Source organism: Schistocerca cancellata, chromosome 4, assembly GCF_023864275.1.
Source record: "Schistocerca cancellata isolate TAMUIC-IGC-003103 chromosome 4, iqSchCanc2.1, whole genome shotgun sequence".
In the NCBI taxonomy this organism is placed as follows: domain Eukaryota; kingdom Metazoa; phylum Arthropoda; class Insecta; order Orthoptera; family Acrididae; genus Schistocerca; species Schistocerca cancellata.
In genome coordinates this window covers 171550437-171575876 of record NC_064629.1, presented here as the reverse complement: position 1 = coordinate 171575876, position 25440 = coordinate 171550437, and the positions used below count along the sequence as shown (strand labels likewise).

The 25440-nt window shown below is 46.0% G+C and overlaps 1 non-coding gene across 1 annotated transcript; it reads right to left on the bottom strand.

Moving 5' to 3' along the window:
• Positions 1-5407: 5407 nt before the first annotated feature.
• On the bottom strand, positions 5408-5482 carry Trnas-cga (transfer RNA serine (anticodon CGA)). The gene has a single exon. It is a non-coding gene; the product is annotated as a tRNA-Ser (tRNA).
• Between the last annotated feature and the right edge of the window lie 19958 nt (positions 5483-25440).

Sequence of the window (25440 nt, the reverse complement as noted above, 5' to 3'; positions counted from 1 at the left end):
GATGCTCTTATAGACCTTCTGACAGACATAGCCTAGATATTTTTTTAAAATCTATGTCGTATATAAATATATACAGGGTGTTAGGGTTATAAGTGAAGATATTTTTATTGCTGACTGAGGACAGTGTATTGAACAACATCAAATAAGCATTTTACTTCACTTTCAGACTAATAATTACATACGTGGCAAAGAGCAAGCTATTAATTCTTATTTTTCTCCGTGTAGCATGTCATATGTTGAAGTATAGACGTGTGATAATAAAATGGTTGGTTTATACTGACGGGGGTAGTCCACATAGTGGTGCAGTTTATGGATATGCAGGAAACATCAGGTAGTAAATTGTGTAATATGATTGTGCGAAGACTGTTTCTTGCAGAGAAAAAACAGCCAACACGTTGATATGTGTACATATTAAGGTAGTTCATATAAAAATATTTGCGCTCATACCCCTTACAACCTGTATATACAAAGAGAAAAATTGATAGCAAAGTCTCAAAGGGTCTTGAATGATTTGCTTCAAATTTTTACAGAATACGCTAATAAACATTGGGACGGACGTTGGCTACAAATGTTATTAGCAAAAATCTCGAAAGGTTGTTCACCGCTTTACTTCAAATTTTTACATGACACTCCAGTGAACAACATTCAGACGGACATAGGCTATTTATGTATTTAAAACAACGATGTACAGATATTCTCTTAAAACGGATTACGAGATAAAAAAATGTCATGCTATGAAAATGTGCAGTATCGTTTTCTTTCTTGCAGTCAGTTTTAACAAGATAGCAGGACAAATATATTATTAGACGAATGGTTTCTCTCATGTACTGTATATTCTTTTCACCATGTACGTAATTTTAAAACAAAAATTGTGTACACAACTTTGCTTTTTATTGTTTTCTTCCTCGCGGTCGGTATAAAAAACAGGTAAAAAGGTGTATGATTAGAATACTACTATGGAATCCGAATCGTCCGCAACTTCGTAATCCTACCCGGCTGCAGATTAAAGCTATGGAAAATGCTGTCAATGAAGCTACTATTCTGAAAGATAAAGCAGCTTGAGAGGTCCTTCATACCCCGAATACCAATGATCCCAACCGATTTAACCATTTATTTTAAGCGACTTCGTTTCCTGATCAAGGTTCGTCGGCAATAAAAATAAACAAAGCTCAAGTTCAGTGAGAGGGGTGAAGAGGAGGGGTGGACAGTCAGGGTAAGGGAGTGGGGAGGAAATTGACATGGAGAGGGGAAAGGAGGAGAGAGGGCAGGGGAGGAGGAGATAGACAAAAAGAAGCGTGACGAGGAGGTTGACAGAGAGAGAAGAGAGCAGAAATTATCCAATACCCACACATATGAGGCTATTTAGAAAGTAGGGTATGATCGAGCGCGAAATGGAAACCGCAGTGAAAATCCGATGAATCTTTGCACCGATGTGTTGGACACTGCCTCTAATACTCCCGTCGATCGCGTCATGTTGGTCCTTTCAGTTTTTAGTGCCCAGTGGGCATGTAAACATACCTAGAAAATACTGTCAGCCGCCAAGTTGAGGGCCTTATGACAGATTTCGCCTGATGCCACGCAGCCCACATAACACAACTCTCATGCATTTCCTTCTTCGTGACAATTCTCGGCCACACTCTTCAGGGGCAATGAAGATGCTCCTGCAGCGTTTTCGATGGGAAGTGTCTGATCAACCACAATACAGCCTGTAATTGGCTGCCCCTGATTTTCATCTCTGTTCAGATGAACCGCCGGCTACGAAGACAACATTTTGTCACAGACAATGAGCTCTAGACTAGAGTAGAGTACCTGCGGAAAGCACAGGCGGCTGCCTGCTATGACGAGGGTATTGGAAAGTTGGTACAACGCTATGCCAGATGTCTAAGTCGGTTTGGAGACTATGTAGAGAAATTGCTGGAAAGGTGTAGCGAACTGCAGCAAATAAAACAGTGTAGATTTTCACAGTGGTTTCCATTTTGTGCGCATTCGGGAGGACGACGGTTCAATCCCGTCTCCGGCCATCCTGATTTAGGTTTTCCGTGATTTCCCTAAATCGTTTCAGGCAAATTCCGGGATGGTTCCTTTGAAAGGGCACGGCCGATTTCCTTCCCAATCCTTCCCTAACCCGAGCTTGCGCTCCGTCTCTAATGACCTCGTTGTCGACGGGACGTTAAACACTAACCACCACCACCACCACCACCACCATTTTGTGACCGATCGGTCCTTACTTTCTGAATAGCCCCCGTATTTAGTAACTGCAGAGAATTGCTAGGTTTACTAATGTTTTTGTAATAGCTTACATATTCATATTCAGAAAAAAGAGGAGGAGGAGGAGGAGGAGGAAATTAGTGTTTAGCGTCCCGTCGACAACGAGGTCATTAGAGACGGAGCGCAAGCTCGGGTGAGGGAAGGATGGGGAAGGAAATCGGCCGTGCCCTTTCAAAGGAACCATCCCGGCATTTGCCTCAAGCTATTTAGGGAAATCACGGAAAACCTAAATCAGGATGGCTGGAGACGGGATTGAACCGTCGTCCTCCCGAATGCGAGTCCAGTGTGCTAACCACTGCGCCATCTCGTTCGGTCAGAAAAAAGATAAATACTTTTATTTTGAAGTATTAACATTCTATGGTAGTCCGAATTCACTGAACTGTTGTTAGATGGCTGTATCTACGACTGGAATGTCAGAACTAACCAGGTAAAAACGATTGCCATGGACGCGCTTTTCATCGGGTCCACGAGCTCCTTTTCGGGAAGTTCATAAAAATGGGTTATAGAGCAGTTACGTGTTTACATGGAGAAAACTACGGAATACCAAATAACAGTTAGCTGACTGGGACTCAGTGCCCCTGTGGCAAAATTAGGTGCTCTTTTAACCTTTCCGTGATCTCTATGACTAATTGTACATTTTCAAAGACCTGTAATTAATCTATTATAAAACTAGGAACACACTGCAGGTTTTACAAAAGTTTTCATAAAAACATGTCTTTTAGAAAAGATCTATGACCAAGTTATACTACTTTGTAATATGGGCCTAACTCTGTTGATGAAACAAGCCAGAGTGAGACGTTCCACACAGCCGCGAGCGTAGAAGGTAATTACGAACTTTCTACTGACTTAGGGAGACCTGCGAGTGCTGTGGCAATTGGATGCGTTGAAGAAACGCTGCGACTGCGTCATATCCTGCTCTCCCATTGCAGCTGCCGGCCGTTGCAGCCGAGGGAAGCCACAAAGAGTCTCGACAACGCTTTAGTCGGTAATTATGCAATGCCTTGAAGGCAGTTAGGCCGACGCCAAAAGGCGAAAAGGTGTAACTCACTGAGCGCCATGTGACCTCCTTCTATCAGAATCAGGGCGACCACCTGCTTCTACATAAGATCGTTTTCCTTCCATTCCGCATTTAGCGGAAAAAAATCAGAGTAATTTCTGACATAATAATGGCAGCGTTGCAATTTATGAAGACATTAAGTAGTAAGAAAATTGCTGTGAAATTTGAAGCGACTTTGGGAAGGTTGCCAGATTACTCGCATTAAATAACGTGGATCGCAAGGTCGTACGCGTAAGTAAGAGGAAGACAGACCTTGAGTTCGCCCCCTGCGCTGCAGAAGAAAGTACGCTAGTTAATTTTCTAGAAACCGAGCAGCAGTGTGTTGTAAGGCCTAGAGAATAAACTTGTAACTCACGAGAACTGCAGATAACATTATATTACATGGAAAACTTGCTTCAGCGAAACTTTAAAAGGAAGAATGTTAGTGATAAACATCTCACTGCAATCGAGGTCATTAGAAGAGAGCGCCGGCTCACAATGTGACCGCGCCTACTCGTCATCACCAATTTCGTCCAAATTTATGGTATATGCGAGGCTTTGCCGGAAGTGAAAGTGACAGAAGGGGGCGCTCCAGATGGCCAAGCGTCCAGAAAAAAATAGCATTTTTCGCTCGGGTGGGTGTGCTATAAGCCATTTATGTTACCATGATTTCCAGGCGGCAATTAGTGCAGCGGAAACGGTGTAAAACGATAGTACGAAGGTCGGTGGGTGAAGTTCTCTCAAGGAATACTTTTTATTTTTACGTCACACCTCCACTACAGTAAAATAATGCTCAGTATAGGTGGCAGGGGTAAAATACAGCGAGCGAAAAGCTATTTACAATTTGTACAGAAACCAGATGGCAGTTATAAGAGTCGAGGGGCATGAAAGGGAAGCAGTGGTTGGGAAGGGAGTGATACAGGGTTGTAGCCTCTCCCCGACGTTATTGAAATGGTTCAAATGGCTCTGAGCACTATGGGACTTAACTTCTTAGGTCATCAGTCCCCTAGACCTTAGAACTACTTAAACCTAACTAACCTAATGGCATCACACACATCCATGCAAATGGCAGGATTCGAACCTGCGACCGTAGCGGTCGCGCGGTTCCAGACTGTAGCGCCTAGAACCTCTCGGGCACACCGGCCGGCGATGTTATTCAATCTTTATACTGAGCAAACAGTAAAGGAAACAAAAGAAAAATTCGGAGTAGGTATTAAAATCCATGGAGAAGAAATGAAAACTTTGAGGTTCGCCGATGACATTGTAATTCTATCAGAGACAGCAAAGGACTTGGAAGAGCAGTTGAACGGAATGGACAGTGTTTTGAATGGAGGATATAAGATGAACATCAAGAAAAGCAAAACGAGGATAATGGAATGTAGTCGAATTAAGTCGGGTGATGCTGAGGGAATTAGATTAGGAAATGAGACTTTTGAAGTAGTACAGGTGTTTTGCTATTTGGGGAGCAAAATAACTGATGATGGTCGAAGTAAAGAGGATATAAAATGCCGACCGGCAATGACAAGGAAAGCGTTTCTGAAGAAGAGAAATTTGTTAACATCGAGTATAGATTTAAGTGTCAGGAAGTCGTTTCTGAAAGTATTTGTATGGAGTGTAGCCATGTATGGAAGTGAAACATGGACGATAAATAGTTTGGACAAAAAGAGAATAGAAGCTTTCGAAATGTGGTGCTACAGAAGAATGCTGAGGAATGATGGGTAGATCACATAACTAATGACGAAGTATTGAATAGAATTGGGAGAAGAGGAGTTTGTGGCACAACTTGACAAAAAGAAGGGACCGGTTAGTAGGACATGTTCTGAGGCATCAAGGGATCACAAATGTAGCATTGGAGGTCAGCGTGGAGGGTAAAAATCGTAGAGGGAGACCAAGAGATGAATACACTAAGCCGATTCAGAAGGATTTAGGTTGCAGTAAGTACTGGGAGATGAAGAAGCTTGCACAGGATAGGGTAGCATGGAGAGCTGCATCAAACCAGTCTCAGGACTGAAGACCACAACAACAAGACATTGTCCAGAATGAGATTTTCACTCTGCAGCGGAGTGTGCGCTGATATGAAACTTCCTGGAAGATTAAAACTGTGTGCCGGACCGAGACTCGAACTCGGGACCTTTGCCTTTCGCGGGCAAGTGCTCTACCAACTGAGCTATCCAAGCACGACTCACGCCCCGTCCTCACAGCTTTGCTTCTGCCAGCAGTTGCCCGCGAAAGACAAAGGTCCCGAGTTCGAGTCTCGGTTCGGCACCCAGTTTTAATCTGCCAGGAAGTTTTAACAAGATATTGTATTTGTTAATACTTCCGTGAAATGCATAAAAAAGAAAGGCAACGGAAAATTTGAAATTACAGTTACTTTTCCAGGATGGGATTGTAGCCGGCCGCGGTGGCCGTGCGGTTCTAGGCTCTTCAGTCCGGAACCGCGAGACTGCTTAGGTCGCAGGTTCGAATCCTGCCTCGGGCATGGATGTGTGTGATGTCCTTTGGTTAGTAAGGTTTAAGTAGTTCTAAGTTATAGGGGACTGATGACCTCAGATGTTAAGTCCCATAGTGCTCAGAGCCATTTGAACCATTTGGGATTGTAAGACGTACACGAGAACTCCGTGTATGAAATTACATACTTGTTTCATTGTACAGTTGAATGATTCAAACGTGATGGGATTATGTTCATCGTAAAAAAAAGCAATATTTTTTCGGCAGCTTGCGCAAGTTATAAACGGTGCATTTTTAGAATTAAATTCTTGTTCTAAAGTAGAAAAACAAGCTTCGTTTACACTCATGGAGGTCTTCTCCCGTCTCACAGTCTGGGAGCAGACCACGCGAAACGTATTATGTAGCCAAATATTGGCAAGGATAGCTGGTGACGTACAGTGGAATGTATTTTGATGCAGCTTTCTCGGGAAGTGATTCGCTTTTCTCTCTCTATGAGATAAGCTTTTTGATCAAATACTTTATCTGCCGATAGAAAGATACATTGCAGACTTCCATTAGAGGAATGGAATTTGGGGGGAGGGGGAGGTGGGGGAGGTGACTTTAATACTGCACGATAGTAATCCTTCTTCATCTCTAAGTTTCTGGTCTTATAATTTTGAACACTTTTTGTCCTCGCCAAGAGTTGATTAACAGAATTAATTTGTTCTCCTACGCCTAGGGCTTCATCACTCAGTCAAATTTTTTTTATAAAGCTGTTCGTTTCTTACGTCTCTCATGGTAGCAGTCAAGTCTTCTTGTAACGCAACCTTCCTCACATAGTAGAGACAGAAATGGTCTCCTTCGAGCTCCTTATCGTTGCTCTCAGCGAAGCCAATCGGCGACTGAGACGAGGCGCCAGGAATGATGTTCGTACTGCAGTTTATATGATGATCAGAAAATCAAACTCCTGAAGCAAGAGCACCCATGTTGCTAGTCGCTTATTTGTCAGTTTCACCGTCAGCAGGAATTCCAGAGCTTTGTGGTCCTTGTAGACCCTTGTCCTCCGACCATATAAAAAATATCTCAATTTCTGGAATCCCCAAACCAAAGCTTCAAGCTTGGTTACGGAATAGTTTTTTTCACTTTTCGTGAGGACGCGACTCCCAAACGCGATTGTTTTCCGTACCGTATTGCCAGCATCCAGATAATTTTGGAAATTCATCACACCAGTTCCGGAGTAGGCACTATCTGTCACCATACAGAAACCCCTGTGAGGTTTGGGTGTGACAGAATAGGCGCTTCCAGTAAGGCCGATTTGAGCGCCTGGAACTGAAGTTCGGTCTCCTCGTCCAATCCCCACGGCGTTTTCCTACATCTAGGCTTCATCACTCAGTCATTTTTTTTATAAGGCTGCTCGTTTCTTACGTCCCTCATGGTAGCAGTCAAGTCTTTTTGTAACGCAGCCTTCCTCGTATAGTAGAGACAGAAATGGTCTCCTTCGAGTTCCGTCGGTGTAGTAGGCAGTGGAAAACTCAGTGTTTCAATGTGTATGAATGGCTGATAGATTCTGATGACGCCCAGAAATACCCGCAATTATCGCTTTGTCGTCGGACGAGGGTACTTCACTATGGCCTCTATTTTTTCTAGATTCGTTGGTATTCCCTCTCCCGTAATCACAGGTCCATAGAAGTTAACTTTTGTTGATCCGAAAGGCGACTTTGCATTCTTGATTGTAACAACGTGTTCCTCGAAGGTGTTCAATAACTCTCGTAGGACCACATTGTGTTGCTGCCATTTCTCTGCTATGAGCAGGTCATTAACATATTTAGTGACTCTCTCCTTGAGGAAATCACTGAGAATACAATGTAGACCTCCGATAAAGGCGGCAGACGAGATATTCAGACCGAACGGCAGCTTCCTGAACTGATAACACTTCCAGAATCCGAAGAAGGCTGTGTACTGCCTACATTTACGAGTGTAACTCAATTTGCGAAAAGCTACTGTGCAGCTCGATCGACGAGAAAACCGACGTACCGCGGAAATTCTGGAACAGTTTCTCCAGCCCCCCTGGTCTATCGGTCTCTATAGCGATTACTGTATTAATTTTTCGGGAGTCTGAAACATGGCGAATCGACCTGCCTCTCTTTTCCACTGCCTTGATGGGATTGTTCTAAGTACACTACTGGCCATTAAAATTATTACAAAAAGAAGAAATGCAGATGATAAACGGGTATTCATTGGACAAATATATTATACTAAAACTCACATGTGATTACATTTTCACGCAATTTGGGTGCATAGATCCTGAGAAGTCAGTACCCAGAACAACCACCTCTGGCCGTAATAGCGGCCTTGATACGCCTGGACATTGAGTCAAACAGAGCTTGGAGGGCGTGTACAGGTACAGCTGCACATGCAGCTTCAACACGATACCACAGTTCATCAAGAGTAGTGACTGGTGTATTGTGACGAGCCAGTTCCTCGGCCACCATTGACCAGACGTTTTCAATTGGTGAGAGATCTGGAGAATGTGCTGGCCAGGGCAGCAGTCGAACATTTTGTGTAACCAGAAAGGCCCGTACAGGACCTGCAACATGCGGTCGTGCATTATCCTGCTGAAATGTAGGGTTTCGCAGGGATCGAATGAAGGGTAGAGCCACGGGTCGTAACACATCTGAAATGTAACGTCCACTGTTCAAAGTGCCTCAATGCGAACAAGAGGTGACAGAGACGTGTAACCAATGGCACCCCATACCATCACGCCGGGTGATACGCCAGTATGGCGATGACGAATATTCGCTTCCAATGTGCGTTCACCGCGATGTCGCCAAACACGGATGCGACCATAATGATGCTTTAAACAGAACCTTGATTCATCCGACAAAATGGCGTTTTGCCATTCGTGCACCCAGGTTCGTCGTTGAGTACACGATCGCAGGCGCTCCTGTCTGTGATGCAGCGTCGAGGGTAACTGTAGCCATGGTCTCCGAGCTGATCGTCCATGCTGCTGCAAACGTCGTCGAACTGTTCGTGCAGATGGTTGTTGTCTTGCAAACGTCCCCATCTGTTGACTCAGGGATCGAGACGTGGCTGCACGATCCGTTACAGCCATGCGGATAAGATGCCTGTCATCTCGACTGCTAGTGATACGAGGCCGTTGGGATCCAGCACGGCGTTCCGTATTACCCTCCTGAACCCACCGATTCCATACTCTGCCAACAGTCACTGGATTTCAACCAACGCGAGCAACAATGTCGCGACAGACTACAATCCGACCTTTATCAAAGAATCGTGATGGTACGCACTTTTCCTCCTTATACGAGGTATCACAACAACGTTTCACCAAGCAACGCCGGTCAACTGCTATTTGTGTATGAGAAATCGCTTGGAAACTTTCCTCATGTCAGCACGTTGTAGGTGTCGCCACCGGCACCAACCTTGTGTGAATGCTCTGAAAAGCTAATCATTTGCATATCACAGCATCTTCTTCCTGTTGGTTAAATTTGTCGTCTGTGGCACTTCATCTTCGTGGTGTAGCAATTTTAATGGCCAGTAGTGTAGATCTCGCCGGTTGCATCATCCTGTCCTTCAACATCTCTGAGATTTCAGACGCACTTTTTTCCAATCCACATGCGGAATGGCGTAAGGCGGAACGAAGAACTTTGTGTGCGGTTTGACCCTGAACTCATACACACCACTTTTGATCGCATCTGGCTTTGTCATAAGCACTTCAGTGTTTGGGACGAGCACACTTTCGAGTTACTTTTGTTCGGTAGCCTCTACGTTGTGGGCCAAGACCACTTTCTGTTTTATGATCTCCTCTGTTTGTCGTTCCATGCGGACCTTTTCTTCCTCATGAACGTATTCGGGTTGGACGGCCGCTCTGTCAAATCTATTGTTATCAACCTGTGTGACACATAGTTTGAGAGCATCAGCCAGTAGCCGAGTTCGAATAGGTTGTTCGTCAAAGTTTATCGTCATCTCGGTTTCCTTATTTAGGCCAATCAGGCTCCTTCCCACGCCAAGAAACGTTTGTTGGTCCCTCAGAAAATTCACTCTGTGACGACTTCAGTCGAGAGATTGGGAACCACTAAGAAACTTGTCTCCAGACGGCGCTCTTGTCACTTAAATTCGAATCTGGTCTGGAAGTTCACGTCGGCCCGTCTCCCTGCCATTGCACCTTTTGTTTTAGTTGTTTCCATTGCGAGAGTCGGCCACTTCCTGCTTGCAGCACATCGACGGAATGCGGTAATATTGTTCACGCTATTAACAATCCCACGTAGCTCAGCATTTTCTATTGTAACCGCAATTATTGGGTGCCGATCCTCCCTGCTGACCGCCTCTTTTTCTTCCATAACCACTTCGCGTATGTCCACATAACCGATTTCATTTATTCAGTTCTGACCGAATCTCGTCTCAGAGTTATTCTGAACAACCTCCTAATTTTTCTGGCGTCAGCTATGACTGTCACTGCGCTGTCGTCCAGCGGACGGCTTCGAACCCCTAATTTCGATTCTTCCAACGTTGTCTTTTTTATTTGAAAATGAACAGTTGTAATCGCAATAACATTTCTTCATCAAACGGTTTCAGGTTATCACTGCTTTTTACGATTTACATAAACGATCTGGTTGATGGTATTGACAGCGGCCTTAGACTGCTTGCCGATGATGCTGTAGTCTACAGGAAAGTAGTATCACACGAAAGGTATGAACAAATCAATGACGATCTGCAGAAAATAACTGCGTGGTGTAATGACTGGCAGTTATCTGTCAATATTATTAAGTGTAAATAATAAATAAATAATAAATAAATAAATAAAGAGAACATTTGCACTGAAATGAGGATTGACACATTGTTGGATGAACCATTCGCAGAAGTGTACCTGTGGAGGCCAGTCAGCTGCTGATACTGCCTGCACACGCTGTACATGGTACGGAAACAACTGGTTCTCCCGTAGCACCCTCCATACAGTGACGTGGTCAACGTTACCTTGTACAGCAGCAACTTCTCTGACGCTGACATTAGGGTTATCGTCAACTGCACGAAGAGTTGCCTCGTCCATTGCAGGTGTCCTCGTCGTTCTAGGTCTTCCCCAGTCGCGAGTCATAGGCTGGAATGTTCCGTGCTCCCTAAGACGCCGATCAATTGCTTCGAACGTCTTCCTGTCGGGACACCTTCGTTCTGGAAATCTGTCTCGATACAAACGTACCGCGCCACGGCTATTGCCCCGTGCTAATCCATACATCAAATGGGCATCTGCCAACTCCGCATTTGTAAACATTGCACTGACTGCAGAACTACGTTCGTGATGAACACTAACCTGTTGATGCTACGTACTGATGTGCTTGATGCTAGTACTGTAGAGCAATGAGTCGCATGTCAACACAAGCACCGAAGTCAACATTACCTTCCTTCAATTGGGCCAACTGGCGGTGAATCGAGGAAGTGCAGTACATACTGACGAAACTGAAATGAGCTCTAACATGTAAATTACGCGTTTCCGGACACATGTCCACATAACATCTTTTCTTTATTTACGAGTGAGGAATGTTTCCTGAAAGTTTGGCCGTACCTTTTTGTAACACCCTGTATAGGTCAGACATGTCGCACAGTACAAGAACGTTGCGATGAACATCGGCGTCATACACACCTACGCCAACCGGAGAAGTCGGCAATTGCAGAACATTGTCTGAACACAGGACATCACATGATTTATGAAAAGACGGAAGTTTTATCCCTACCATCCTCTTTCTGGGATTGCGTCATTAACGAAGCAATACATATCCGTACAGCTGATTACTTTATCAACAGGGATGCCGGATTTCAATTGAGTACAACCTGGAACCCTGCATTGGCTGCTGTTAAATCACGACGAGAAAGCAAAGAGCTTTCGATAATAGACCCGTCAAAGCTTTGGCAGAATGTTAGTAAACAAGCGTCAGCGCACGGGCAGAACGGCCGCTCTGCGTTTCCCGGCAGAGGGCGTTTGAGTCTGGCGCCATCTATCTGCAAATTTTTGCGCATGCGTGGTTCCCGCGCTTGCGCAATCATCACGCGCGTGCTCTATATGCAGCGGCGTCGACATGCGGATCTTGTCAGTCGTACCTAGCCACCAGCGAGGTTCAACTACCTGATGATGTCGGACAGTTGCTCCGAAGAAATATTGTGGGATTTGCGCGTCATCCGGCGGCACACCAGTGAAGACTATTTACAAAAGAAATATTATTGCCATCTCGACTGTTTATTTTTTTTATATAGAAGCAGGTCGCTGCTCTCTGTGGACCAATTTGTCAAAATTTATGACCGTTATTTTTGTTATGGTTCCGTATGCCGCATCGGTTGCCTCCCCGCTGGGTATGCCCTGCTGACGCCAGTTTCTGTCAAACCAACAGGCATCCTCAGCTCCGAAGCCGTGGTCCCCGTAGTTCCTACAGCGCAGCCGTACTACTCTAGGCTGTCGTACATCTTGCGCCTCGATTCGCAAATTCTTCCTTTAGATATTCTTGAAGGGTTGCTGATTATTCCTTTCGTTTTCCCTTCTTATTTCCCATGCATTTTGTTTGTCAAACACGAGTTCGAGTTTGGACAGCAAACATTTAAACGATTCATTGTTGTCGCGGCATCTTCCAACTTAAGTTTTCTGGTAGTGGGTGGGGCGTTTACTAAAGCAAAATCGAATTATCTCAGACGCGGTAAATGGGAAATCTAAGAACTAATTTTACGAAGCAATGTGTCGTACATTTTGAGAGGGTGTTTCTATCTGGACACTTCGAGATCTGGTCACATCGATATTTCTTGCTTAATGCGGTCTCGCATTTCTCACGGCCAGTATGTGGCGAGAAACGCGTCTCCCAACTCGTCGAAGGAACTGCAGCGTTCTGTAACGTCTCCAATTTTTTCCGCAGCAACACCATCCATGTGAGCACAAATAAGTTCCAACTTCGTGTTAAGTGCTCGCGCTATTCGTCCACGAGACTCAGAGGTCCATAGACACGGGTTCCCAGGTAGATGCCGTGTTTCTTGATTTCCGCAAGGCGTTTCATACAGTTCTCCACAGTCGTTTAATGAACAAAGTAAGATCATATGGACTATCAGACCAATTGTGTGATTGGATTGAAGAGTTCCTAGATAACAGAACGCAGCATGTCATTCTCAATGGAGAGAAGTCTTCCGAAGTAAGAGTGATTTCAAGTGTGCCGCTGGGGAGTGTCGTAGGACCGTTGCTATTCACAATATATATATATATATATATAAGTGACCTGGTGGATGACATCGGAGGTTCACTGAGGCTTTTTGCGGATGATGCTTTAAAATATCGAGAGGTTGTAACAATGGAAAATTGTTCTGGAATGCAGGAGGATCTGCAAAGAATTGACGCATCGTGCAGGGAATGACAATTCAATCTCAATGTAGACAGGTGTAATGTGCTTCGAATACATAGAAAGAAAGATCCTTTATCATTTAGGTACAATATAGCAGGTCAACAACTGGTAGCAGTTAATTCCATAAATTATCTGGGAGCAAGCATTAGGAGTGATTTAAAATGGAATGATCATATAATGTTGATCGTCGGTAAAGCAGATGCCAGACTGAGATTCATTGGAAGAATCCTGAGGAAATGCAATCCGAAAAGAAAGGTGGGATCCTTACCAGGTAGGGTTGATAGAAGAGATAGAGAAGATCCAACTGAGAGCATCGCGCTTCGTTACAGGATCAATTAGTAATCGCGAAAGCGTTACGGAGATGATAGATAAACTCCAGTGGAAGACTCTGCAAGAGAGACGCTCAGTAGCTCGGTACGGACTTTTGTTGAAGTTTCGAGAACATACCTTCACTGAGGAGTCAAGCAGTATATTGCCCCCTCCTTCGTATAGCTCGCGAAGAGACCATGAGGGTAAAATCAGAGATTAGAGCCCACACAGAGGCATACCGACAATCTTTCTTTCCACGAACAATAAGAGACTGGAATGGAAGGGAGAACCGATAGAGGTACTCAAATGGTTCAAATGGCTCTGAGCACTATGGGACTTAACATCTGATGTCATCAGTCCTCTAGAACTTAGAACTACTTAAACCTAACCAACCTAAAGACATCACACACATCCATGCCCGAGGCAGGATTCGAACCTGCGACCGTAGCGGTCGCGCGGTTCCAGACTGAAGCGCCTAGAACCGCTCGGCCACTTAGGCCGGCAGAGGTACTCAAGGTACCCTCCGCCACACACCATCAGGTGGCTTGCGGAGTATGGATGTAGATGTAGACGTAGATGTAGATGTAGAAGAGGAGAGTGACATCCTATATTGTCCCATCCAAATCTTGTAATGTAAAATACTCCATACTTCTTTAAAATTCTGAAATTTCAGGACGGACAGGAAGTGTTTGTTCCTTCAGCGCTTGAATATCGCATTGACTCCGATATCGGAACAGATTCGACATGATGTGCTAAATCATGTCCGCAGCGACCGTCGTACAGTCCCGATTACCGCTGAGGGTATCCGACGTTGCTTCTCACGTCCGTCCGAAATGGATCTCCGAGCGCAGTTTGATTGTGTCTCTGCTTGAATTAAGCGTGCCACCGCTTAACCCGGAACCCATCCATAAAGACTGAACCGACGGTAACCAACGTACTCCTGTACATCTTTCCTTTCAGTGTCTGTTTTGAACGCTTTCTCGTGATGAGGCACTCGATCAACTACACTCCTGGAAATTGAAATAAGAACACCGTGAATTCATTGTCCCAGGAAGGGGAAACTTTATTGACACATTCCTGGGGTCAGATACATCACATGATCACACTGACAGAACCACAGGCACGTAGACACAGGCAACAGAGCATGCACAATGTCGGCACTAGTACAGTGTATATCTACCTTTCGCAGCAATGCAGGCTGCTATTCTCCCATGGAGACGATCGTAGAGATGCTGGATGTAGTCCTGTGGAACGGCTTGCCATGCCATTTCCACCTGGCGCCTCAGTTGGACCAGCGTTCTTGCTGGACGTGCAGACCGCGTGAGACGACGTTTCATCCAGTCCCAAACATGCTCAATGGGGGACAGATCCGGAGATCTTGCTGGCCAGGGTAGTTGACTTACACCTTCTAGAGCACGTTGGGTGGCACGGGATACATGCGGACGTGCATTGTCCTGTTGGAACAGCAAGTTCCCTTGCCGGTCTAGGAATGGTAGAACGATGGGTTCGATGACGGTTTGGATGTACCGTGCACTATTCAGTGTCCCCTCGACGATCACCAGTGGTGTACGGCCAGTGTAGGAGATCGCTCCCCACACCATGATGCCGGGTGTTGGCCCTGTGTGCCTCGGTCGTATGCAGTCCTGATTGTGGCGCTCACCTGCACGGCGCCAAACACGCATACGACCATCATTGGCACCAAGGCAGAAGCGACTCTCATCGCTGAAGACGACACGTCTCCATTCGACCCTCCATTCACGCCTGTCGCGACACCACTGGAGGCGGGCTGCACGATGTTGGGGCATGAGCGGAAGACGGCCTAACGGTGTGCGGGACCGTAGCCCAGCTTCATGGAGACGGTTGCGAATGGTCCTCGCCGATACCCCAGGAGCAACAGTGTCCCTAATTTGCTGGGAAGCGGCGGTGCGGTCCCCTACGGCACTGCGTAGGATCCTACGGTCTTGGCGTGCATCCGTGCGTCGCTGCGGTCCAGTCCCAGGTCGACGGGCACGTGCACCTTCCGCCGACCACTGGCGACAACATCGATGTACTGTGGAGACCTCACGCCCCACGTGTTGAGCAATTCGGCGGTACGTCCACCCGGCCTCCCGCATGCCCACTATACGCCCTCGCTCAAAGTCCGTCAACTGCACATACGGTTCACGTCCACGCTGTCGCGGCATGCTACCAGTGTTAAAGACTGCGAAGGAGCTCCGTATGCCACGGCAAACTGGCTGACACTGATGGCGGCGGTGCACAAATGCTGCGCAGCTAGCGCCATTCGACGGCCAACACCGCGGTTCCTGGTGTGTCCGCTGTGCCGTGCGTGTGATCATTGCTTGTACAGCCCTCTCGCAGTGTCCGGAGCAAGTATGGTGGGTCTGACACACCGGTGTCAATGTGTTCTTTTTTCCATTACCAGGAGTGTATTTTTGTGACTTTGCTCGAGATACGCTCGACCACGACCTCGCCTTCTCTTAGTGGACTGCTGAAGACCCGTGCTCTGGATGTCTGTTTTATTCGCGTGCTTAGCTTTGCTGGCTGTAGTGATAGCTATCTTCTTGGGTCCTGCCGCTTCTAATTTAGCTAAACGCGAGTATCTTTTGCGCTAGTTGCGGTTTGTTTTACTTCTGCACACGTTTTTTTTTCTGTTTTCAACATCTTTTCTCCGAGTTAACAAATTTCAGTGGAAATTCGCTTCGTAAGTTCTTTAAAATTTGCATCTCGTGCCTTTTCAGCCTCCTGCCATCCTTTATCTGTTTCCTCTCTTTTTTCTTTCCATGTCTGTAAGAAAAGCCGAAGTAGGATCCTGCGGTAGTTCACGTGCCGTATTGGTAACAGGGGATGCAGCTCTGGAACTCGCACTCTGTTATGCTGGCACCGACTGACTGACCTGTGGTCAGTTTGTAACGGGTTCTGGATTGTTACAGTGGCTTCATAAGGTCCCTAAGGTGTGGCTCAATGGAACGCTTATCATCCTGAATGAAGCAAGTTCCCAGTTCATGATCAGTCTCAGAAAAATAAAAAAAAACGCTAGTATCTGGACTTGGTCTTTGTTGTTGTTGTTGTGGTCTTCAGTCCTGAGACTGGTTTGATGCAGCTCTCCATGGTACTCTATTCTGTGCAAGCTTCTTCGTCTCCCAGTACCTACTGCAGCCTACATCCTTCTGAATCTGCTTAGCGTATTCATCTCTTGGTCTCCCTCTGCGATTTTTACCCTCCATGCTGCCCTCGAATACTAAATTGGTGATCCCTCGATGTCTCAGGACATGTCCTACCAACCGATCCCTTCTTCTAGTCAAGTTGTGCCACAAGCTCGTCTTTTCCCCATTTCTATTGAATACCTCCTCATTAGTTATGTGATCTACCCATCTAATCTTCAACATTCTTCTGTAGCACCACATTTCGAAAGCTTCTGTTCTCTTCTTGTCTAAACTATTTATCGTCCATGTTTCACTTCCATACATGGCTACACTCCATACAAATACTTTCAGGAACGACTTCCTGACATTTAAATCTATACTCGATGTTAACAAATTTCTCTTCTTCAGAAACGCTTTCCTTGCCATTGCCAGTCTACATTTTATATCCTCTCTACTTCGACCATCATCCGTTATTTTGCTCCCCAAATAGAAAAACTCCTTTACTACTTCAAGTGTCTCATTTCCTAATCTAATTCCCTCAGCATCACCTGACTTAATTCGACTACATTCCATTATCCTCGTTTTGCTTTTGCTGATGTTCATCTTATACCCTCTTTTCAAGACACTGTCCATTCCGTTCAACTGCTGTTCCAGGTCCTTTGCTGTCTCTGACAGAATTACAATGTCATCGGCGAACCTCAAAGTTTTTATTTCTTCTCCATGGATTTTAATACCTACTCCGAACTTTTTTTTTGTTTCCTTTATTGCTTGCTCAATGTACAGTTTGAATAACATCGGGGATAGATTACAACGCTATCTCACTCCCTTCCCAACCACTGCTTCCCTTTCCTCGACTCTTCTAACTGCCATCTGCTTTCTGCACAAATTGTAAATAGCCTTTCGCTCCCTGTATTTTACCCCTGCCACCTTCAGAATTTGAAAGAGAGTATTCCAATCAACATTGTCAAAAGCGTACAGGCCGACCTCGTCTGATGACTGACAGAGACCGCCGACAGTTGAAGATGCTCGTAAAGTGCAACAGGCAGACATCCGTCCAGACCATCGCACAGGAATTCCAAACTGCATCAGTATCCACTGCAAGTACTATGACAGTTAGGCGGGAGGTGAGAAAATGCTAGAAACGTAGGTTTGTCTTTCCGTAATCTTTCTTCTAAGATAAGTCGTAGGGTCAGTATTCCCTCACGTGTTCCAACATTTCTACGGAAACCAAATCGATCTTCCCCGAGGTTGGTTTCTATCAGTTTTTCCATTCGTCTGTAAAGAATTCGTGTTAGTATTTTGCAGCTGTGACTTATTAAACTGATAGTTCAATAATTTTCACATATGTCAACACCCGCTTTTTTTGGGATTGGAATTATTATATTCTTCTTGAAGTCTGAGGGTATTTCGCCTGTCTCATACATCTTGCTCACCAGATGGTAGAGTTTTGTCAGGACTGGCTCTCCCAAGGCTGTCAGTAGTTCTAATGGAATGTTGGTCTCTAATATTAATTAATCAATTACGTTTAAATTCTACAACAATAGCAGCAATAGCAGTAGGACATTCTATAATAAAATAAATTAAACGAAACATTAAAATTAAATTGATAAATGTGCGATTATAGACAAATGCAACGAATTTACGCAGGCCAAATGCAAGACATGAATTTCACCTTTCAGATGGCAGGCAATAAAGTAAGGAAATCGTCAAGATAGCCCGCATCTCGTGGTCGTGTGGTAGCGTTCTCGCTTCCCACGCCCGGGTTCCCGGGTTCGATTCCCGGCGGGGTCAGGGATTTTCTCTGCCTCGTGATGGCTGGGTATGTGTGCTATCCTTAGGTTAGTTAGGTTTAAGTAGTTCTAAGTTCTAGGGGACTTATGACCACAGCAGTTGAGTCCCATAGTGCTCAGACCCATTTTAACCATTTTTTTTTTTTCGTCAAAACAGTCTTGGGATGCGGTGCAGATGCAGCAGATTATAGATGCTGTTATCAGCGACGGGATGGGATGGCTGCGGATGTGGAGAGCATCCGGCGTACGCCACGCTGCGCTTAGAATACGAACTAGGAACACCAACAAAATCTTCAGAGGTGTTCAGAAAGGACTGGGTAGATTACAGCCTACTTGCAACCCTGAACAGTTTCGTATGATTGTGAAGGAGGTGAGGCAACTTGCATTCCAAATACCCGAGAAAAGCAAAGAGCTATCTTAGTTTTAGGAAATAAATGTACGAAAAAGACCTTTTTGGCGACAACAGTGATGGCTCCAAAGATTATCACTGTTTGTACTACTTAGAACTACACTATGTGCTCAAATGTATCCGGACACCCCCAGAAGCATACGTTTTTCATATTAGGTGCATTGTGCTGCCACCTACAGCTACGTACTCTATATTAGCGACCTCCGTGGTCATTAGACATTGTGAGATAGCAGAATGGGGCGTTCCGCGGAACTCACGGACCTCGAACGTGGTCAGGTGATTGGGTGTCACTTGTGTCATACGTCTGTACGCGAGATTTCCACACTCTTAAACGTCACTAGGTCCACTGTTTCCGATGTGACAGTGAAGTGGAAACGTGAAGGGACACGTACAGCACAAAAGCGTACAGGCCGACCTCGTCTGATGACTGACAGAGACCGCCGACAGTTGAAGATGATCGCAAAGTGCAATAGGCAGACATCCGTCCAGACCATCACACAGGAATTCCAAACTGCATCAGTATCCACTGCAAGTACCATGACAGTTAGGCGGGAGGTGAGAAAACATGGATTTCATGGTCAAGCAGCTAATCATAAGCCACACATCACACCAGTAAATTCCAGACGACGCCTCGCTTGGTGTAAGGAGTGTAAACATTGGACGATTGAACAGTGGAAATACGTTGTGTGGAGTGATGAATCATGCTACACGATGTGGCGATCCGATGGCAGGGTGTGGGTATGGCGAATGCCCGGTGAACGTCATCTGCCAGCGTATGTAATGCCAACAGTAAAATTCGGAGGTGGTGGTGTTATGGTGTGGTCGTGTTTTTCATGGAGGGGGTTCCACCCCTTGTTGTTTTGCGTGGCACTATCACAGTACAGAGGTGCATTGATGTTTTAAGCACCTTCTTGCTCCCCTATGTTGAAGAGGGGATGGCGACTCCATCTTTCAACACAATCGAGCACCTATTCATAATAAACGGCTTGTGGCGGAGTGGTTAGACGAAATAACATCCCTGTAATGGACTGGCCTACACAGAGTCATGACCTGAATCGTATAGAATATCTTTGTGATACACTCCTGGAAATGGAAAAAAGAACACATTGACACAGGTGTGTCAGACCCACCATACTTGCTCCGGACACTGCGAGAGGGCTGTACAAGTAATGATCACACGCACGGCACAGCGGACACACCAGGAACCGCGGTGTTGGCCGTCGAATGGCGCTAGCTGCGCAGCATTTGTGCACCGCCGCCGTCAGTGTCAGCCAGTTTGCCATGGCATACGGAGCTCCATCGCAGTCTTTAACACTGGTAGCATGCCGCGACAGCGTGGACGTGAACCGTATGTGCAGTTGACGGACTTTGAGCGAGGGCGTATAGTGGGCATGCAGGAGGCCGGGTGGACGTACCGCCGAATTGCTCAACACGTGGGGCGTGAGGTCTCCACAGTACATCGATGTTGTCGCCAGTGGTCGGCGGAAGGTGCACGTGCCCGTCGACCTGGGACCGGACCGCAGCGACGCACGGATGCACGCCAAGACCGTAGGATCCTACGCAGTGCCGTAGGGGACCGCACCGCCACTTCCCAGCAAATTAGGGACACTGTTGCTCCTGGGGTATCGGCGAGGACCATTCGCAACCGTCTCCATGAAGCTGGGCTACGGTCCCGCACACCGTTAGGCCGTCTTCCGCTCACGCCCCAACATCGTGCAGCCCGCCTCCAGTGGTGTCGCGACAGGCGTGAATGGAGGGACGAATGGAGACGTGTCGTCTTCAGCGATGAGAGTCGCTTCTGCCTTGGTGCCAATGATGGTCGTATGCGTGTTTGGCGCCGTGCAGGTGAGCGCCACAATCAGGACTGCATACGACCGAGGCACACAGGGCCAACACCCGGCATCATGGTGTGGGGAGCGATCTCCTACACTGGCCGTACACCACTGGTGATCGTCGAGGGGACACTGAATAGTGCACGGTACATCCAAACCGTCATCGAACCCATCGTTCTACCATTCCTAGACCGGCAAGGGAACGTGCTGTTCCAACAGGACAATGCACGTCCGCATGTATCCCGTGCCACCCAACGTGCTCTAGAAGGTGTAAGTCAACTACCCTGGCCAGCAAGATCTCCGGATCTGTCCCCCATTGAGCATGTTTGGGACTGGATGAAACGTCGTCTCACGCGGTCTGCACGTCCAGCACGAACGCTGGTCCAACTGAGGCGCCAGGTGGAAATGGCATGGCAAGCCGTTCCACAGGACTACATCCAGCATCTGTACGATCGTCTCCATGGGAGAATAGCAGCCTGCATTGCTGCGAAAGGTGGATATACACTGTACTAGTGCCGACATTGTGCATGCTCTGTTGCCTGTGTCTATGTGCCTGTGGTTCTGTCAGTGTGATCATGTGATGTATCTGACCCCAGGAATGTGTCAATAAAGTTTCCCCTTCCTGGGACAATGAATTCACGGTGTTCTTATTTCAATTTCCAGGAGTGTAGTTGATCGAGTGCCTCATCACGAGAAAGCGTTCAAAACAGACACTGAAAGGAAAGATGTACAGGAGTACGTTGGTTACCGTCGGTTCAGTCTTTATGGATGGGTTCCGGGTTAAGCGGTGGCACGCTTAATTCAAGCAGAGACACAATCAAACTGCGCTCGGAGATCCATTTCGGACGGACGTGAGAAGCAACGTCGGATACCCTCAGCGGTAATCGGGACTGTCAAATATCTAATGTTTATCTGAATTTCTTACTTTTTCTTACTCCTATGTCATTTTACCCTAACATCGGTCTAACGTCATATATTGTGCACTTTTTAGAAGAATGTCAAAAACGTATGGCTTATACACCACTGGCCATTAAAATTGCTACATCACGAAGATGTGCTACAGACGCGAAATTTAACCGTCAGGAAAAAGATGCTGCGATATGCAAATTATTAGCTTTTCAGAGCTTTCACACTAGGTTGGTGCCGGTGGCGACACCTACATCGTGCTGACATTAGGAAAGTTTCCAATCGATTTCTCATACACAAACAGCAGTTAACCGGCGTTGCCTGGTGAAACATTGTTGTTATGCCTCGTCTAAGGAGGAGAAATGCGTACCATCATGTTTCCGGCTTTGATAAAGGTCGGATTGTAGCCTATCGCGATTGCGGTTTATCGTACCGCGACATTGCTGCTCGCGTTGGTGGAGATCGAATGACTGTTAGCAGAATATGGAATCAGTGGGTTCAGAAGGGTAATACGGAACGCCGTGCTGGATCCCAACGGCCTCGTATCACTAGCAGTCGAGATGGCAGGCAACTTATCCGCATGGCTGTAACGGATCGTGCAGCCACGTCTCGATCCCTGAGTCAACAGATGGGGATGTTTGCAAAACAACAACCATCTGCACGAACAGTTCGATGACGTTTGCAGCAGCATGGACTATCAGCTCGGAGACCATTAATGCGGTTACCCTTGATGCTGCATCACACACAGGACCGCCTGCAATGGTGTACTCAACGACGAACCTGGCTGCACGAATGGCAAAACGTCATTTTTTCGGAAGAATCCAGGTTCTGTTTACAGCATCATGATGGTCGGATCCGTGTTTGGCAACATCGCGGTGACGCACATTGGAACCATGTATTCTTCATCGTCATACTGGCGTATCACCCGGCGTGATGTTATGGGGTGCCATTGGTTACACGTCTCTGTCACCTCTTGTTCGCATTGACGGCACTTTGAACAGTGGACGTTATATTTCAGATGTGTTACAACCCGTGGCTCTACCCTTCATTCGATCCCTGCGAAACCCTACGTTTCAGCAGGATAATGCACGACCACATGTTGCAGGCCCTGTACGGGCCTTTGTGGATACAGGAAATGTTCTACTGCTGCCTTGGCCAGTACATTCTCCAGATCTCTCACCAACTGAAAACGTGTGGTCAATGGTGGTCCAGCAACTGCCTCGTCACAATACACCAGTCACTACTCTTGATGAACTGTGGCATCGTGCTGAAGCTGCACGTGCAGCTGTTCCTGTACACGCCATCCAAGCTCTGTTTGACTCAATGCCCAGGCGTATCTAGGCCGTTATTACGGCCAGAGGTGGTTGTTCTGGGTACTGATTTCCCAGGATCTATGCACTCAAATTGCGTGGAAATGGTATCACATGTCATTTCTAGTATAATATATTTGTCCAATGAATACCCGTTTAACATCTGCATTTCTTCTTGGTGTAGCAATTTTAATGTGCCAGTAGTGTATTAATTTAAAAGCATAGCACTAATAAGATGACGAAACATACAAGTGAATGAGACACGGTCCTGATATAAATTTTATTTGACATAATGGTTTATGAAGCAATAATGACCCAAACACAAAATGGTACGTAATTTTAGCCGGACTTCCCCTTCTCAGCCACCTTTTTTTTGTTTTTTTGTGTTTTTTTAAATTCTCTGTCGAAACCTTTGTTTTGCGTTTCGTTTTTATGCGTTTTAGAAACATTAATAAAAGCAATACTTTGAGCATTATTTTGGGTTATTTGCAGTATCATTAACGAAAACATTAAAGTAAAAACGTTTCTGAATAAGGACTAGTCCCATGAGCCTTGGATTATCGTTCTGTATTTTTTCCTTGGCGCCAACCGCTGTCTGGAAACTACGTTAACATAAATAACTCATACCTCGCCCGACCCGCAAGAAAACTGCAATTTTTTCTAAACACTTACTCATCTGGAGCTCCCACTTCTATCTATTTCATTCCTGGCCAGTTTCAGCATATACCATACATTTGTTGGAAACCGGTGATGATTAGTAGGTGCCGTCCCATTGTCAATTTCAGAACTGTAGACGAGCACTAACGATACTGTAGACAAAAACTGACTGTTCTTTATACATGGATACTTCATCTCAACATATATAATACTTCTCAGGTATAAGTAGCTGTTCACGTCAAATAGTTCGCGAACCACAAAAGAAACGGTAGTTCGCTTATCATCTAGACGAATGGTAAGTCATCACTCAGTGACATATAGTATCTTATCGTAGCAAAATTAATTAAACAGCTATAGGTATTAATATTGCTTTTTGAAATCGAACTACAGTAATATCTGCTGCTCAATATCTGAGACGATTTATTCACGTTTCACTCCACAACAGAAGTACACTGCCAGGTATTAAAATTGCAACACCAGGAAGAATATCAAATAAATTTTTACATATGGTGGATGTACATTACGGTTGGAAAATGTAAGTGTTTTTGGGCTTTAAAGGGTCCAAAATGTGGTACACAGAGCTGCTACTTCAGGCAGTAACAACCCCCCACCCCCCGTCCTAGGGTGCTTACATCTCTTCTGTTAGTATGTGCTTGGCCACCATGGAGCCCACCCCTTGAAGCTCTACTTCACTTTCCGTGCTATCCTTCTTCCATTTTTTTCTCCACTCTGACTGGTCTGCTTGGTGCTGATCATGTTTGGATTTGATTTATGATTTTGGACACTCATTTACTCTCCTCCAGCCATTTCTCCAACGCTTCATCCATCACTATATGGTCCCCATCGTTAGGTTCTACCTACTATTCGTCTTCGAAATTTAGCAGAAGTGCAGATCGTGTGGGGAAGGTCTCCAACTATGGTTTGCATTCCACCTTCTGTGCCTTCATATCTTTTCACCCTCCATTTCTGGGAAATGTGCTACATCCAAAACCCAACATGGTTGCCATCTCGTTGTGTGGAAGTCATCAAGTGCCTACACAGTGGTAGACCTCTAACCATGCATGGATCACACTATTGGTACTTGAGCTGGAAATTCCCCACGAATGCCAAGGAGGATGTTCCTGTCATAGCTGGGGCATGGGGGCTCCAGGAAATGGTTAACCAACCAAGTTGCCAATACTGTGGCTGGGTGGCACCAATGGGGAGAGGCCCCCATTCAGAATGGGTGGCACCAAGGCGGATGACTGGCAAATGAAGCAGAACATACTTTCCTTCACTTGGGGCCACATGGCATTGAAGTAAAGAACTACCATAACGTGGAGAGATATCATCCAAAAAGCGGTTTCTTTCCTGGCTACACCATGGGAGAAACATAGGTCTAACAGACATTGGGAGAAATACTCTCCACAATACTTAGTTTTCTCTGGGAGCAACAGAGATTTGTTTTGACCACAAAGGCATTATTCTTTGTTGAACAGCTTAAGGACAGGTTCGAGGAAGTAGCAGCGATTTAAAAAACGAAAAGTAATTCTGTTGTGATTAAAGTGACATCACTCGCTCAGTGACAAGCGCTGCTTGCCTGTGACAAGCTGGATGACATTCCTGTAACTATCACCCGCCATAACAGTCTTAATGTGGTATAAGGTACCGTCTCGAACCACGACCTCATTTTACAAAGATAACGAGTTACGTGTGATGGATGTGCATTTTGTCTGTCGTGTTCAATGGGGGCCTAAGGACAATAGGGTGGATGCTGGTGCCTTCATCTTGGCCATTAAAGGCGACTCGTTGCCTGAAAAGGTGAGGGTGATAGTGTATTTATGTGGTGTCACCGCCAGACACCACACTTGCTAGGTGGTAGCCTTTAAATCGGCCGCGGTCCGTTAGTATACGTCGGACCCGCGTGTCGCCACTATCAGTGATTGCAGACCGAGCGCCGCCACACGGCAGGTCTAGAGAGACTTCCTAGCA